Below are 13,144 nucleotides of genomic sequence, written 5' to 3'. Positions count from 1 at the left end.
AAATGGCTAGGCCAAAATCCACAGCAGAATGCCACCCTTAGATGGAAACCAGAAAGGGGTGAAACAGCAACCAAAGGACAAGAACATTTCTCAGAAGCCAGCCAACACACCACCAGAACGATCAAAACAAAGTTTCAAAAATCCAAAACATTAAAAACTCAAAGGTTGCCTAACAGCAACCAAAGAGCGAAAGCGTTTTGATTAAAAACTAAAAGGTTGCTAGAAAGCAACCACAGTCGTCCAGAGAGCCATTCAAAAGAATACAATATAAAGAGTTTAAAAGGTGCACAAGTCGGACCATACCAATATATAATCAAAAGAGCAGAAGAAAAGGAGAAGTCACAAGGGATCCAGCTTCGCCCCCGTCGCCGCATCCTGAGGAGCTGGAGGAATGACTGAAATCGGGGCAGCTCCGATAACACCATTAGGGCCATTCAGGATGTCCACATCAAGGTCCGCCTCAGGTCGGGATGTCTCAACAGAAGGGGCCACAGAAGCCTTGGTAGGAGGATCAGGAGCAGAAGTCTCATCATCATCAGGGGCTGGCACGATCTTACCATCCTGGACAACATTATCCACACTGAACAAGGTAAGGTCGGCATCTGGAGCAAGCACCCGCGCTTGAGCCTTCAAGTTCTCATACAGGGTAGTCATACCATTTACTATATGCCCCTGTAACTCGGCATAGTCATCATAAGAGGATTGAAGCTTCTCCTTCACCTCAAGAAGATCCCCATAGGTCCGAGTATAGCTTTCCTTGGTATTTTTTGCCATCCCTCTGCCAAGTTGGCAGCCGCCTCCGCCGTAGTAGCCCGTGCTTTCTCCTTCTCCAAAGACAGCTCCAGCCCAACATTCTTCGCCTCCAGCTCAAGCCTTAATCTCTCTACCCTATCATAATCAGTCTTAGCTTTCCCAAGAAAAGCACTAGTAGCATTGATAGGAGATTTCTTAAATTCCGTCGATAGAGTAGCGCTGAGGTTGGCCATACGAATACTGTTGCTAGATATAAAATCAAGGTGGTAGAGAATGGACACATCATCAGTCGGAACGAATCCATACGGGGTAATATACTCCGCAGCAAAGGCCACGCCATCAAAGTCCTTGTCGTTAAGATCGTAAGCTCCAGTAGTCCTCTGCCTCTTGGGAGAAGGCCCAGATGAAGAAGGGGAAGAGGCAGAACCAGAAGTTGCCAGAGGTGGATCAACAGAGGCCACCCAAACTTGAGGAGTCAGAATAATCTTCCTCAGACCTTGAGGTCCCGAGTCTGGCTTTTTCGAAGAGACCTAGGAAGAACCCTCCCCCGATATCTTTTTCTGTAAATTCTGGGCGGCCACCACCTTCTTGGTCTTGCGGAAGACCCTCATCGAATCAGGACTAGAAACCATCTCTAAAAAAAGAAATCACAAAAATAGTTATATAGTGGACAAAAACAAACAAACGACAATAAAATTCTTTTTGGGAAGTCAGGCGCTACCTAGCTCAGAACGGAGAAAAGCAGGATCTCCTAAAAATTTCTTTGTATCCAAATGAGGAGGCTCCCCTCAGTGCTCCTCCAAAACACCCACAAAGGCTATCTCTACCTCATCAAGACTCTCTAAAGAATACTTAAAAGAACTACAGGGTTTTCTTGCCACCAAAGGGGAAAGAGAGGTTCCTTGTTCTCATCAAGAAAGAAGGGGTGAACACCATCTACAGCCCAAACTTTGAAGTAGAAGTTTTTAAAATCATGAAAGGAGTCATCATAAATGGAAAAGACTTTTTTACCCTGGGTAGCTCGGAAAGAAATCCAAGAAGCCTTATTCTTGGTCACCCCGGGCTTGGTCAGCACAAACAAATAAAGGAATAAACAAAGGGAAGGTCAGACACCTAATTCCTGAAATAGTAACTGAAAAATCTTCATGAAATCCCAAGAGTTGGGATGAAGCTGGAATGGGGCAAGCTTGCAGTTCCACAAGATATCAGACTCAAACTCGTTAAAAGGAAGGGTAACACCTAACTTGGTGAAAAAGCAATCATATGCATAAAAGAAAGGATGCTCCTCCCGACTTAAGGGAGGAAAACTAACCCTCTCCTCAGGGTCGAGCGACACCAGCTCGTAGTTTTTCTCATCCTCCCTATTCTCATAGACCCTATGATACCTCCTAAACCTCTCACAATACTCCCGATCTGCTACAATAACACATCCTAACACTACATAATCTAGCCAGTCAGCCATATTAGGAGGAACCTTTGTGGACATTTCAACGATATTTATACGAGAAAACATAGAAACGATACGTACTACAAGAAAATGAAAGGGGCGTCACTACCAAACAACTCGGTCAGAAATAAGAAGACGAAAAATCAAACAGTAAACAGCAACACAGGCAGCAAAAGGGTGCCCCAAGGTTCACACGAACAAAAATCACCACTGAAACCCAGAGGCACCCTTTGGAGGTAATGCAAACACAGAAAAGAAAAGCGTAAAAGATCAAAGAAAACAAAAAAGCCTCGACCATTTTAAAACAACAAAAAAGAAAGAAATATCAAAGCTTTAAACGAAAAACAGAAGCATGCAGTAGAAACAAACATCAAGCAGAAGGATCGCGACCATGAAAAAATGTGAAGTGCGCAAAACAGAGCACCAATCTACAATAAGAAGAAGCAGTAGTGACAAAGAAAGAAGGATTTTTCTCTCAGGAAGCAAGAAAAAATAGACGGAAGCAAGAAAACTGAAGAACGTAAAACCCCTTTGATTTCAAACAAGATACAAAGAGGGAAACGAAATGGCAAAGGAATAAAAACCCAATTAAAAGGCTTTTAAGGCACTACATCAAACCCAAGAAACTAACGCACTCGAGAATGGCGTAGCATTTAAAGAGCGAAAGAAGGAACACTTCACGTTTTGAAACAGCATTAAAGACGCAAAGCCCAGGCGAATGGAAAAACAGCACCTCGGGTACGATCAACATAAATATGCTTTAGCTCGACCTCCCCTAGAAAAGGTCGAAGCTCGGGAACGAGCACAACCTCAGGAAAAGGCCGGAGCTTAAGCAGGGGCACTATTCATATACTGGTCCGAGCTATAGGGTCAGGCTGGTTGAAGACAAAAGGATCGACCTCATGAAAGGTTGGCCCGCTACCGACCTCTTCACAAAAGAGCTCGGAAAAGATGCCACAGAGGCCCAAGGAGTCTCAAAACAAAGAATCACCGCCTTCTAGGATGTGGTTGACAAAAGATACGATCTCACCCACAAAAAGATAAGATAAGATAACAAACTTATCTCGAAAGGAGATCGTCAAACACCACTATAAATATACTGGAGCACCAAGGTATAACTCATACTCGAATTCTACTAAAAACCTGCCTAAAGCCTGTACTGACTTAAGCATCAGAGTCTCTTGCAGGTACCACCACCCCCGATGATCAAGGACCGGCAGCACTTCAAGACCCAGCAAGTCGGACGCGACAAGCTAGACTAGACCGGAAGATCTCGTCTGAGATCGACCTCAAAGTTTTAGGTAACCCTCGGAACAGCGTCCAACTTGAGAAATGGGCATTGAACGCCTATTAGGGGGTGATTGGCATTGCCTTGCTTCTTGGTGAGTGTTGAACACCCCAAAGGATGTGGTTCTTGGGCGTTCAACGCTGGCTTGTCTCCTTGGGGCGTTGAACGCCAGCCAGGGGGTAGCTCCTTGGCGTTCAACGCCTAATATGGGCAGGCTTCTTCGAAGAAAAGTATAGACCATTATATATTTATGGAAAGCTCTAGAAGTTAGATTTCCAACATCGTTAAGAACACATCAATTGGACCTCTTTAGCCCCAGAAATACTCGTTTGAGTGCATGGAGGTCAGATTCTGACAGCATCTGCTACGCTTTTCTTGCCTCTGAATTAGACTTTGCCAAAGCTCCTCAATTTTGGCCAGAAATTACCTAAAATCACCATAAAACACAAAAACTCAAAGTAGAATCCAAAAATGTGAATTTTGCACAAAAACCTATGAAAATATAATAAAACTTAGACAAAACATAACTAAAACAATATGAAAATGATGCCAAAAAGCGTATAGAATATTCCCTCATCAGAACACCAAACTTAAACTATTGCTTGTCCCCAAGCAACCAAAAACAAAGTAGGAACAAGAAGAAGAGATGGATATAATGGATCTCACAGTTCTTCAATGAAGCTCAGCTCCAATTGATGAGCGGGGCCAGTAACCATTTACTTCTGAACAGTTTTGGCATCTCAGTATCCTTTGGAGCTTAGAAGTGTTGGTGTCATTAGGAAATCAGAATTTGGATGATATTATTGACTCTTTTAGTTTAGTTCTTTTTTATTTTTGAACACAACTTCTTTTAGAGTCTGGCTGTGACCCTAAGCCTTTTGTTTTTCCGTGTTACCACTGGATACCTAAACGCCACAGACACTTAACTGGGTGAACCCAATTGGATTGTGATTCAGCTTTGCTAGAATCCCCAGCCAGTGGTGTCCAAAGTTTTTAGGCACACTCTTTTGCTTTTGGGATCACGACTTTAACTGCTCAGTCTCAAGCTTTTTACTTGACACCCTCACACCACAAGCATTTAGTTAGGGGGAGGAGCTCATTTGAACTTTTTAGGCCAAGATTTTGTTTCTTTTAGGCCCTTCTAACCATTGATGCTCAAAACCTTGGGACCCCTTGCTCTTGCCTTTTGGTTTAAAGAGCTATTGGCTTTTTCTTTTTCTCTCTTACTCTTGCCTTTTGGTTTAAAGAGCTATTGGTTTTTTCTCTTTCTTCTCTTTTTTTTCGTTTTTTTCTCTTTTTCTTTCTTTTTGCTACTTTTTCTTACTTCAAGAATCAATAATTGGATTTTTTAGATTACCAATAATACTTCACCTTTTCCATCATTCTTTCAAGAACCAACATTCCTTACTCCAACATCAAATATGCACTGTTGATTCATGCATTATGAAAGTAAAAGTAATGCCACCACATCAATTAATTGGACTATTCTTATTATATAACTCGAGTTCATGTATCTTACTTCTCTTTTTCAAATAAAATTTTTCTTTTAAGTATGGTGAGAGATGCATGGAATATTTCATAACTTAAGACAAAATAAAGGATGATCATGCACTTAGAAACAGGAAACAGACAATGAAATACAATGGAAAATAGAAAAATAACATAAGCAGAGGGGGATATGGAACGTGACCACCTTAGTGACGGCGGCTACTGCTTCCTCTAGAGAATCCAATGGAGCGCTTGATTTCTTCTATGTCAAGCCCCTGTCTCTGTTGCTCCTCCCTCAAAGCTCTTTGATCTTCTCTTATTTCATGGAGGATGGTGGAATGCTCTTGGTGTTCCATCCTCAGCTGATCCATGTTGGAGCTTAATTCTCTTAGAAAAGTATTCAGTTGATCCTAATATCCTTGGGGAGGAAAATCCATCCCTTGAGGCATCTCAGAGATTTCTTGTTGAGGCAGCTCCACATGCTTTTGCTCTGGTTCATGTGCCGGCTCTCTAACATGCTCCATCCTTCTTTTAGTGATGGGCTTGTCCTCCTCAATAGGGATGTCTCCAACTTTTCTTGAGTGGAGGTCTTTTCTGTCACCTTGTACAGCTCTTGAGGTATCACCTCATGTACCTCCACATCATCCCCGAGCATGATGCAGTGAATCATGATAGCTCGGTCAATGGTCACTTCGGACCGGTTGCTAGTAGGAATGATAGAGCGTTGAGCATCCCTTCTCCATTGTGTTCCTTCCACACAAATGTCTGAAAGGACTTGGTCCAGCCTTTGATCGAAATTGACTTTTCTAGTGTAAGGGTGTCGGTCTCCATGCATTAATGGTAGTTGGAGCACCAACCTTACACTTTTCGGGCTGAAATCCAAGAGATGCCCTCGGACCATGGTGTGCCAATTTTTGGGATGTGGGTTCACACTAGTGTCATGAATTTTGGTGACCCACGCATTGGCATAAGACTCTTGCACCATTAAGATTCCAACTTCCGGGATGGGGTTGGTCAGAACTTCCCAACCTCTTCTCCAGATTTCTTGTTAAATCTTTAGGTACTCATTCTTTTTTAGCCTAAAGGGGACTTCAGGAATCACCCCTTCTTTGCCACTACTTCATAGAAGTGGTCTTGATGAGCCTTAGTAAAGAATCTCTCCCTTTTCCAAGGTTCGGAGGCAGAACCTATGACTTTTTTTTCCTCTTTCTAGAGGATTCTCCGACTTTGGGTACCATAAGTGTGAATGGAAAGAAAAAGGCAAGGCTTTTCCAAAACCAAACTTAAAAGCTTTTCTCGTCTTCAAGCAAATATGAACAAGAGGGAAGAATAGAGAAGAAGAAGAAAATAGTGGAGATAGTGGGAGAGAGGGATTCGGCCAAGTGGGGACTTATGGTGTATGAGGGTTTTGTATGTGTGGGTCTGAAGGAGTGATGGAGAGGGTATTTATAGGGGGTTTGTGTTAGGGTTCGGTTATGAGGTGGGGGAATTGGGAGGAAAATATTTTGAATTTGAAGTGAGTAGGGTTGGTGGGAATGGATGGATGGTAGTGATGAAGGGTGTTGGGAAGAGAAAAAGGTGATGTGGATGTGATTGGTTGAGGGTGTATGGAGAAGAGTGTATATGAAGAAGAGGAAAAGTAAGAGAGAGAAGAATGTGGGGTAGGTGGAGATCCTGTAGGACCCATTGATCCTGGGAGCTAGGAAATTCGAATTCCCTGCCGCCTTGTGGGCATTGAACGCCCAGCCTCTGCTCCCTGGCTGGCATTCAATGCCAGCTCTTGCTCTATTGTGGGCATTGAACGCCCCCTCTTACCTCCTTGTCTGACGTTCAACGCCAGCTAGGGGTGTACTCCAGGGTGTTCTACTTCCATCTCTCAACATCTCTATCTCTGTTCTAGCTACTACACATGATCACAAACTCTAAAAAGGAATTAATTCTAAAAATAACTTAATACAACTCGAATAGAAATAACTAAGAATCGAAATAATATAATTTTGGTTGGAATGCCTCCCAATAAGCGCTTCTTTAATGTCACTAACTTGATGGTCAGCTCTTTTACGGAGATGGATACGGGCTCAGAATTTCACCCCTTACAGTGAACTTCTTTCGTGTGCTCTCATGGATGAGCTTTACGTGTTTTAGAGACAGGATTTTATTCACAGTGTGTGGAATCATTGGGCTGTCTGTGAAGATAACTCTCATGCCAAGTGAGAGGCCTTCAGTGGAGATTTTCTTATCCCTCCAGCCTTTAGGTACCTTCTTCTTAGTACCTGTAACACCCTAATTAGCCTAAGCTTTACCTCGCGTCGTAAAGCCAAGGTTAATCAGAGATTACGACAGTTCTAAGCTCATACATAATATATATAGAAGGAATAGTATAATCTAGAAGTCCGATGAAAGATATAGCTCAAAGTTTTGGATTTCAAAAGTGCAAAACGTACTAACGAAGCTACTAGCTTAAAACACAAGGTACGGATAAGATATATCAAAAGATAGTAGTATAATATCATAAGAATCTAGCCACGACTGGTGGAGTTTAAGCCGACTAGCCATATACAAGTATACAGATCCATACAGAAACCTCATAGTTTAAAAAACAGTTTATACAAGTTTTTCTTTCATAATACAAGCCTCTAGGCAAAGACAAAATACAAAAAGAGAGATGTATAAACAAGATAAACCAAAAGACTCCAGAAGAATCCAAGATCCTCCGCTTCTGTCACATCCAAAGCAACTCACCGAGGTGGGTTGCGACCTGCATCTGACAAATACAACAGAAATATGGTATGAGAACCGGAGGTTCTCAGTATGGTAACAGTGCCCAATGATGTAGGATATAAGACCCCGGGACGCCAAAGGCAATCCTAGACTTCATATCCATCACAAGATTTCAAGCTTAAAGCATTCTAAACCAAATAAGCATAATATGTAAAATCTTAACAAAACTTCAGCCGTAGCACCATAAAAGGGTAATCTATCTTAGGGGATTTCTACTCTAATCAAGCACCGCTATCCCACAGTCTTCACCAACCGATCCTCCATGCGATTCCATCGCCACCGCCTTCCGAACCTCCGCAATCCCAGTAAAAGCACAAGTATATACAATACAAGTAAAATACAAGTAGAAGCATATATGGCAATTAATACCAAAAAGCAATTAGATATGTTATACAGATAGAGAAAACAATACCAAGTCGGAAAAGCATACAAACAGGTAGAAAATGCATATGATGAATGCTTGCCCTACTGGCTGTGATATCACATTGTCGGTTCAACTGCCAACCCGATGATGACAAGTCATATTAGCCTAGTTTCACTAGCCTTTTTCTTTTGTTTTTGATTGATTTATGCACTTTCTTGAGCCATAAGCAAGCCAATTGGGTAGATTTCCATGTTTCCTTTGATTCAATCAACCATGTATGAATTAATATAATTTCATGAGATTTTATGCTATAATTGTCATATATTATGAAAGAATAACAAACTCATGATTTTAAGCAAAGCTTTGATGTGTTTGGTTGATTGATGATAGGTGAAAAGAGTTTTGAAGAAGGTTGAAGAAAGAAGGAATGGCTAGGAGCAAGAGAGAACAAAAAGTTTGAGCAAAAGTTTGCCTCAAACTTTGGCTCAAACTTTTAATTGAGTTGAAAACACTCCAGAGGGAAAAAAGCTTGAGCCAACGTTTGCCTCAAACTTTTTGGCAAACGTTGGCATCACAAAATCAATACCCTGGAGGAAAAAGCTTGCGCCAACGTTTGAGGTCAAACTTTTGCTCAAACGTTGGCGCCACACTTGCGCACCCTGGAGGAAAAAGCTTGCGCCAACGTTTGAGGTCAAACTTTTGCTCAAACGTTGGCGCCACTCTTGCACACCCTGGAGGAAAAAGCTTGCGCCAACGTTTGAGGTCAAACTTTTGCTCAAACATTGGCGCAACACACATTTACAAGGGGGCCAACGTTTGAGCAAAAGTTTGACCCCAAACTTTGGCTCAAACGTTGGTAGCAGCAAGAATGGGGCAGCTGGTGTAAAAAGGTTGAGTAAAAGTTTGCCTCAAACTTTTACTCAAACTTTTACTCAAGCTTTTATGTTTTTCAACCTGGTTCACAATGGATCTTTCTCCAACTCCAAGAGCAATCAACCAAGGCCTTTATCAACCCAATTCCATCAAGAACAAAGGCCCAACTCAAGGCTTGAAGACCATTTGAAGAAAGTGTATAAATAGCTTAGGATTTAAGTTTTCGGGGAGCTTTTCTTTAGAGATTTTTTAGAATACTTACAGAGAGCTCACCTTTACATTTTTGAATCGTTGCTTTAGAATTCTAGAGAATTGGGAAGGAGAATTGATCTCTCTTCTTCCTTGTTCTTGCTCAGCACTCTTTACTTTCCTTGTTTTGGATCTTGGGTGGAGAATTGAAGAAATTCTATTTCAATCTCACCTTGGGATCTTGTTTAAATTTCTGCACAATTGAATTTCCATTCCTGTTAACTGCTTCTTCTTCTACTCATTCTGCAACTTACTTTTCTTTAATTCCGATTGCATCGTTCTTGTTGGATCTAGGAAGGCAGTGAGATCTAGACTCAGCTATATAGTCTCTTGAGTCCTGAGATCTACAGTTTTCAATTTCAATTTCTTTATTTCGTCGCTACACCAAGCTTCTTCTCAATTCCGTTTTAGATCCGGTTTAATTCAAGTCATCTTCTATTTTTCTGTTTATTGCATTTTACTTTTCCTTGTTTGATTTCCGCAAATCCCGTTCCCAATTCCCTTTACAATTCAAGCCATTTACATTTCTTGCACTTTAAGATTCTGCAATTTACATTTCTTGCAATCTAAGTTTCTGAAATTTACATTACTTGCACTTTAAGATTCAGCCTCTTTAATTTCTCTGCACTTTAAATTCTTGCCAATTGTCCCTTTTCTTTTTAATTTCATGCAATTTAGCTTCTGTCAAACATAAACCACTCAAATCAACTCTTGATTCGCTTGACTAAATTAACCACTAAACTAAAATTGCTCAATCCTTCAATCCCTGTGGGATCGACCTCACTCCCGTGAGTTATTATTACTTGATACGACCCGGTGCACTTGCCGGTTAGTTTTGTGTGTTTGGAATTCGTTTTCTGTCTTCCGAAAATACGCATCAAGTTTTTGGCGCCATTGCCGAGGATTGAAATAGATTGACAATGATTACGTGAAGTGGAGATCTAGATCAAGCACTTTTTCTTTTCTGTTTCTCTAATTTTTGACTAACACGCTAACTGTTTGAAATTTTGCTTAAACTAAACTTCATTCTAGCAATAGATTGAAGAGTTACTGGTGGTGTTTCTTTTGTTGTGTTTGTATGTCAGGTACAGGGAGATCCATTCCTGTTTTATCTGAAACTGACCAGAGAACTCTTAGAAGGTTAAGAAGAGCTGAAAGAGGGAAAAATATTGTTGGAGAGGAAGAATATGAGGAAGAATATCACGAGATGGAAGGAGATCCATCTAATCCAGGAGGAGGGGTTAACAATAACCCACAGCAGAGGAGAGTATTGGCCTCCTATACCTTTGCAAATGCTAGACATTGTGGAAGCAGCATTCTCACCCCTAATGTCAATGCAAATAACTTTGAACTGAAGCCACAACTCATTACATTGGTCCAAAACAACTGCTCGTTTGGGGGAGGACCATTGGAGGATCCAAATCAACATCTATCTACCTTCTTAAGGATTTGTGACACTGTCAAGTCCAATGGTGTGAATCCTGAACTTACAAGCTTCTGCTGTTCCCGTTCTCATTAAGGGACAAGGCCGCACAATGGCTTGAAACTTTTCCCCAAGGAAGCATCACTAGTTGGGATGACTTGGTGACTAAATTTCTAGCCAAATTCTATCCACCTCAAAGAGTCATCAGGCTGAAGACTGAGGTGCAAACATTCACGCAATTGGATGCTGAAAATCTGTATGAAGCATGGGAGAGATACAAGGCTCTGCTGAGGAAATGTCCACCAGAAATGTTCACTGAGTGGGACAAGCTACAGAACTTCTATGAAGGACTCACTCTAAAGGCTCAAGAATCACTTGACCACTCAGCTGGAGGATCATTGCAACTGATGAAAATAGCAGAAGAAGCTCAAAATCTCATTGACATGGTGGCCAACAATCAATATTTCTTCGCTCATCAAAGAAATCGCCAACCATCACAAAGGAGAGGAGTAATGGAGCTAGAAGGAGTGGACTCAATCTTGGCTCAAAACAAGATGATGCAGCAGCAAATTCAACAACAATTTGAGCAAATGGCCAAGAGGATTGATAGCCTCCAAGTTGCAGCAGTTAACACAAGCCAACCATCATCCACATGGGGGCAAAATGAAGAAACTCAAGAGGAGCAGCAGCAAGAACAAGTCCAATACATGCACAACCAAAATTCTGGACAGAATGAAGTGTATGGTGACACATACAATCCATCCTGGAAGAACCACCCAAACCTCAGATGGGGAGATAATCACACCCAAAACCAACAACCATGGCAGAGGAACTCAAACCAAAATACTTCAAGAAACAACCAAAACCACAACCAGTAGCAAACTAACCAAAACCCCTACAGAAACTAACCAAAACCCCAACCCCAACCATTACCAATCTAATAACCAACCCACCAACCAAAATACCCACCATCCACCATCCACATCTCACAATCCACCACAAGCATCACCTGAATCTCAAAGACTCACCAACTTGGAAACCTTGATAGACAAAATGTGGAAACAACAAGAAATGACAACCAAGAACCATGAAGCCTCCATGAAGAGCCTAGAGAGGCAAATTGGGCAAATCTCCAAACAGATTTCTGTTGAGAGACCTTCAAGCTCACTGCCGAGTGACACAATCCCAAATCCTAAGGAAGAATGCAAGGCAATACAATTAAGGAGTGGGAGAACATTGATGAGCAACAATGACACTACAAAGAAGCAAGTAGAGAGCAGCAAAAGACCAATAGAAGAGGAACAACTAACACACACAGAGGAAGCCAATGATGATGATGCAATGGCAAGCAAGAAAGCTTCAAAGCAAACTCAAGAAAAGGAGGAACAATCAAAAATTCCAAAAAAGGGAAATGAAGCAATTGAAGAGCCAACCAAAAATCAGAAGCAACAAGCAGAGAAGACCTTTGTACCTCCACTGCCATATCCCCAGAGATTCAACAAGGAGGCAAAGGACCAACAATTTCACAAGTTCCTTGAGACTTTCAAAAAGCTGGAAATCAATATTCCCTTGGCTGAAGCACTTGAGCAAATGCCTCTGTATGCTAAGTTTTTGAAGGAGCTTATCAACAAGAAAAGAAGTTGGAATGAGAAAGAGACCATACTGCTTACTGAGGAATGCAGTGCTTTGATTCAAAAAGGGCTTCCTCCTAAGCTTGAAGACCCAGGGAGCTTCTTGCTGCCTTGCACCGTTGGGAAATTAACCATCACTAAGGCAATGTGCGATCTAGGAGCAAGTATTAACTTAATTCCCTCCTCTTTGGTGAAAAACTGCACATAGAGGAAGTTAAACCGGTACAGATGTCTCTAGAGCTGGTAGATAAGTCAATGGTATACCCCAGGGGTGTAATTGAAAACCTTCTAGTCAAGGTGGACAAATTCATATACCCTGCAGATTTTGTGGTTCTAGATTCAAATGAGGATGAAAGTGACTCCATCATACTTGGGAGACCGTTCTTGGCCACTGCTAGGGCTATCATAGACGTAGAGCAAGGAGAATTAACTCTCAAAATGCATGATAAGAGTGTCACTCTGAAAGTATTACCAGAAGCGCAGTTCAGTGATGAGAAGAAAGACTATATGGAACTCGACAAGGAAGAATCACAGTTAAAGGAAGAAAGCAACAAGGTGATTCACAGCAACATCCCAAGGCAAAAGATTGTGCAGAAGGATGAAGAAGTTCAGGAGGATACTGGAATATTAGCCACTAAGAGGAGAGATCTCCAAAGTAAGTCTACGGCCAGAAAAGAAAGATCAACAAAAGAAAGGAAGAAACACAGAAACAAAACAAAAAGAGGTTGGAAGAACAGAAAGATTCCAACAGAAGGGCTTTCCAAAGGTGATAAAGTGCAATTGATTTATCAACAACTAGGAGCAAGCCAACAGACTGATGATTACTACACTGTCAGCAATATACTCT

The 13,144-nt window shown here is 41.5% G+C and overlaps 1 pseudogene; it reads right to left on the bottom strand.

Annotated features, from left to right (window-relative positions):
* Nucleotides 1-339: 339 nt before the first annotated feature.
* LOC148576877 (uncharacterized) lies at nt 340-1,385 on the bottom strand (annotated as a pseudogene).
* Nucleotides 1,386-13,144: the final 11,759 nt, after the last annotated feature.

This window comes from Arachis ipaensis, chromosome B1 (genome assembly GCF_059453495.1).
Source record: "Arachis ipaensis isolate K30076 ecotype BB chromosome B1, ASM5945349v1, whole genome shotgun sequence".
Taxonomy (NCBI): domain Eukaryota; kingdom Viridiplantae; phylum Streptophyta; class Magnoliopsida; order Fabales; family Fabaceae; genus Arachis; species Arachis ipaensis.
The sequence above is the reverse complement of the archived record's forward strand: the minus strand, read 5'-3'. Positions and strand labels throughout refer to the sequence as shown.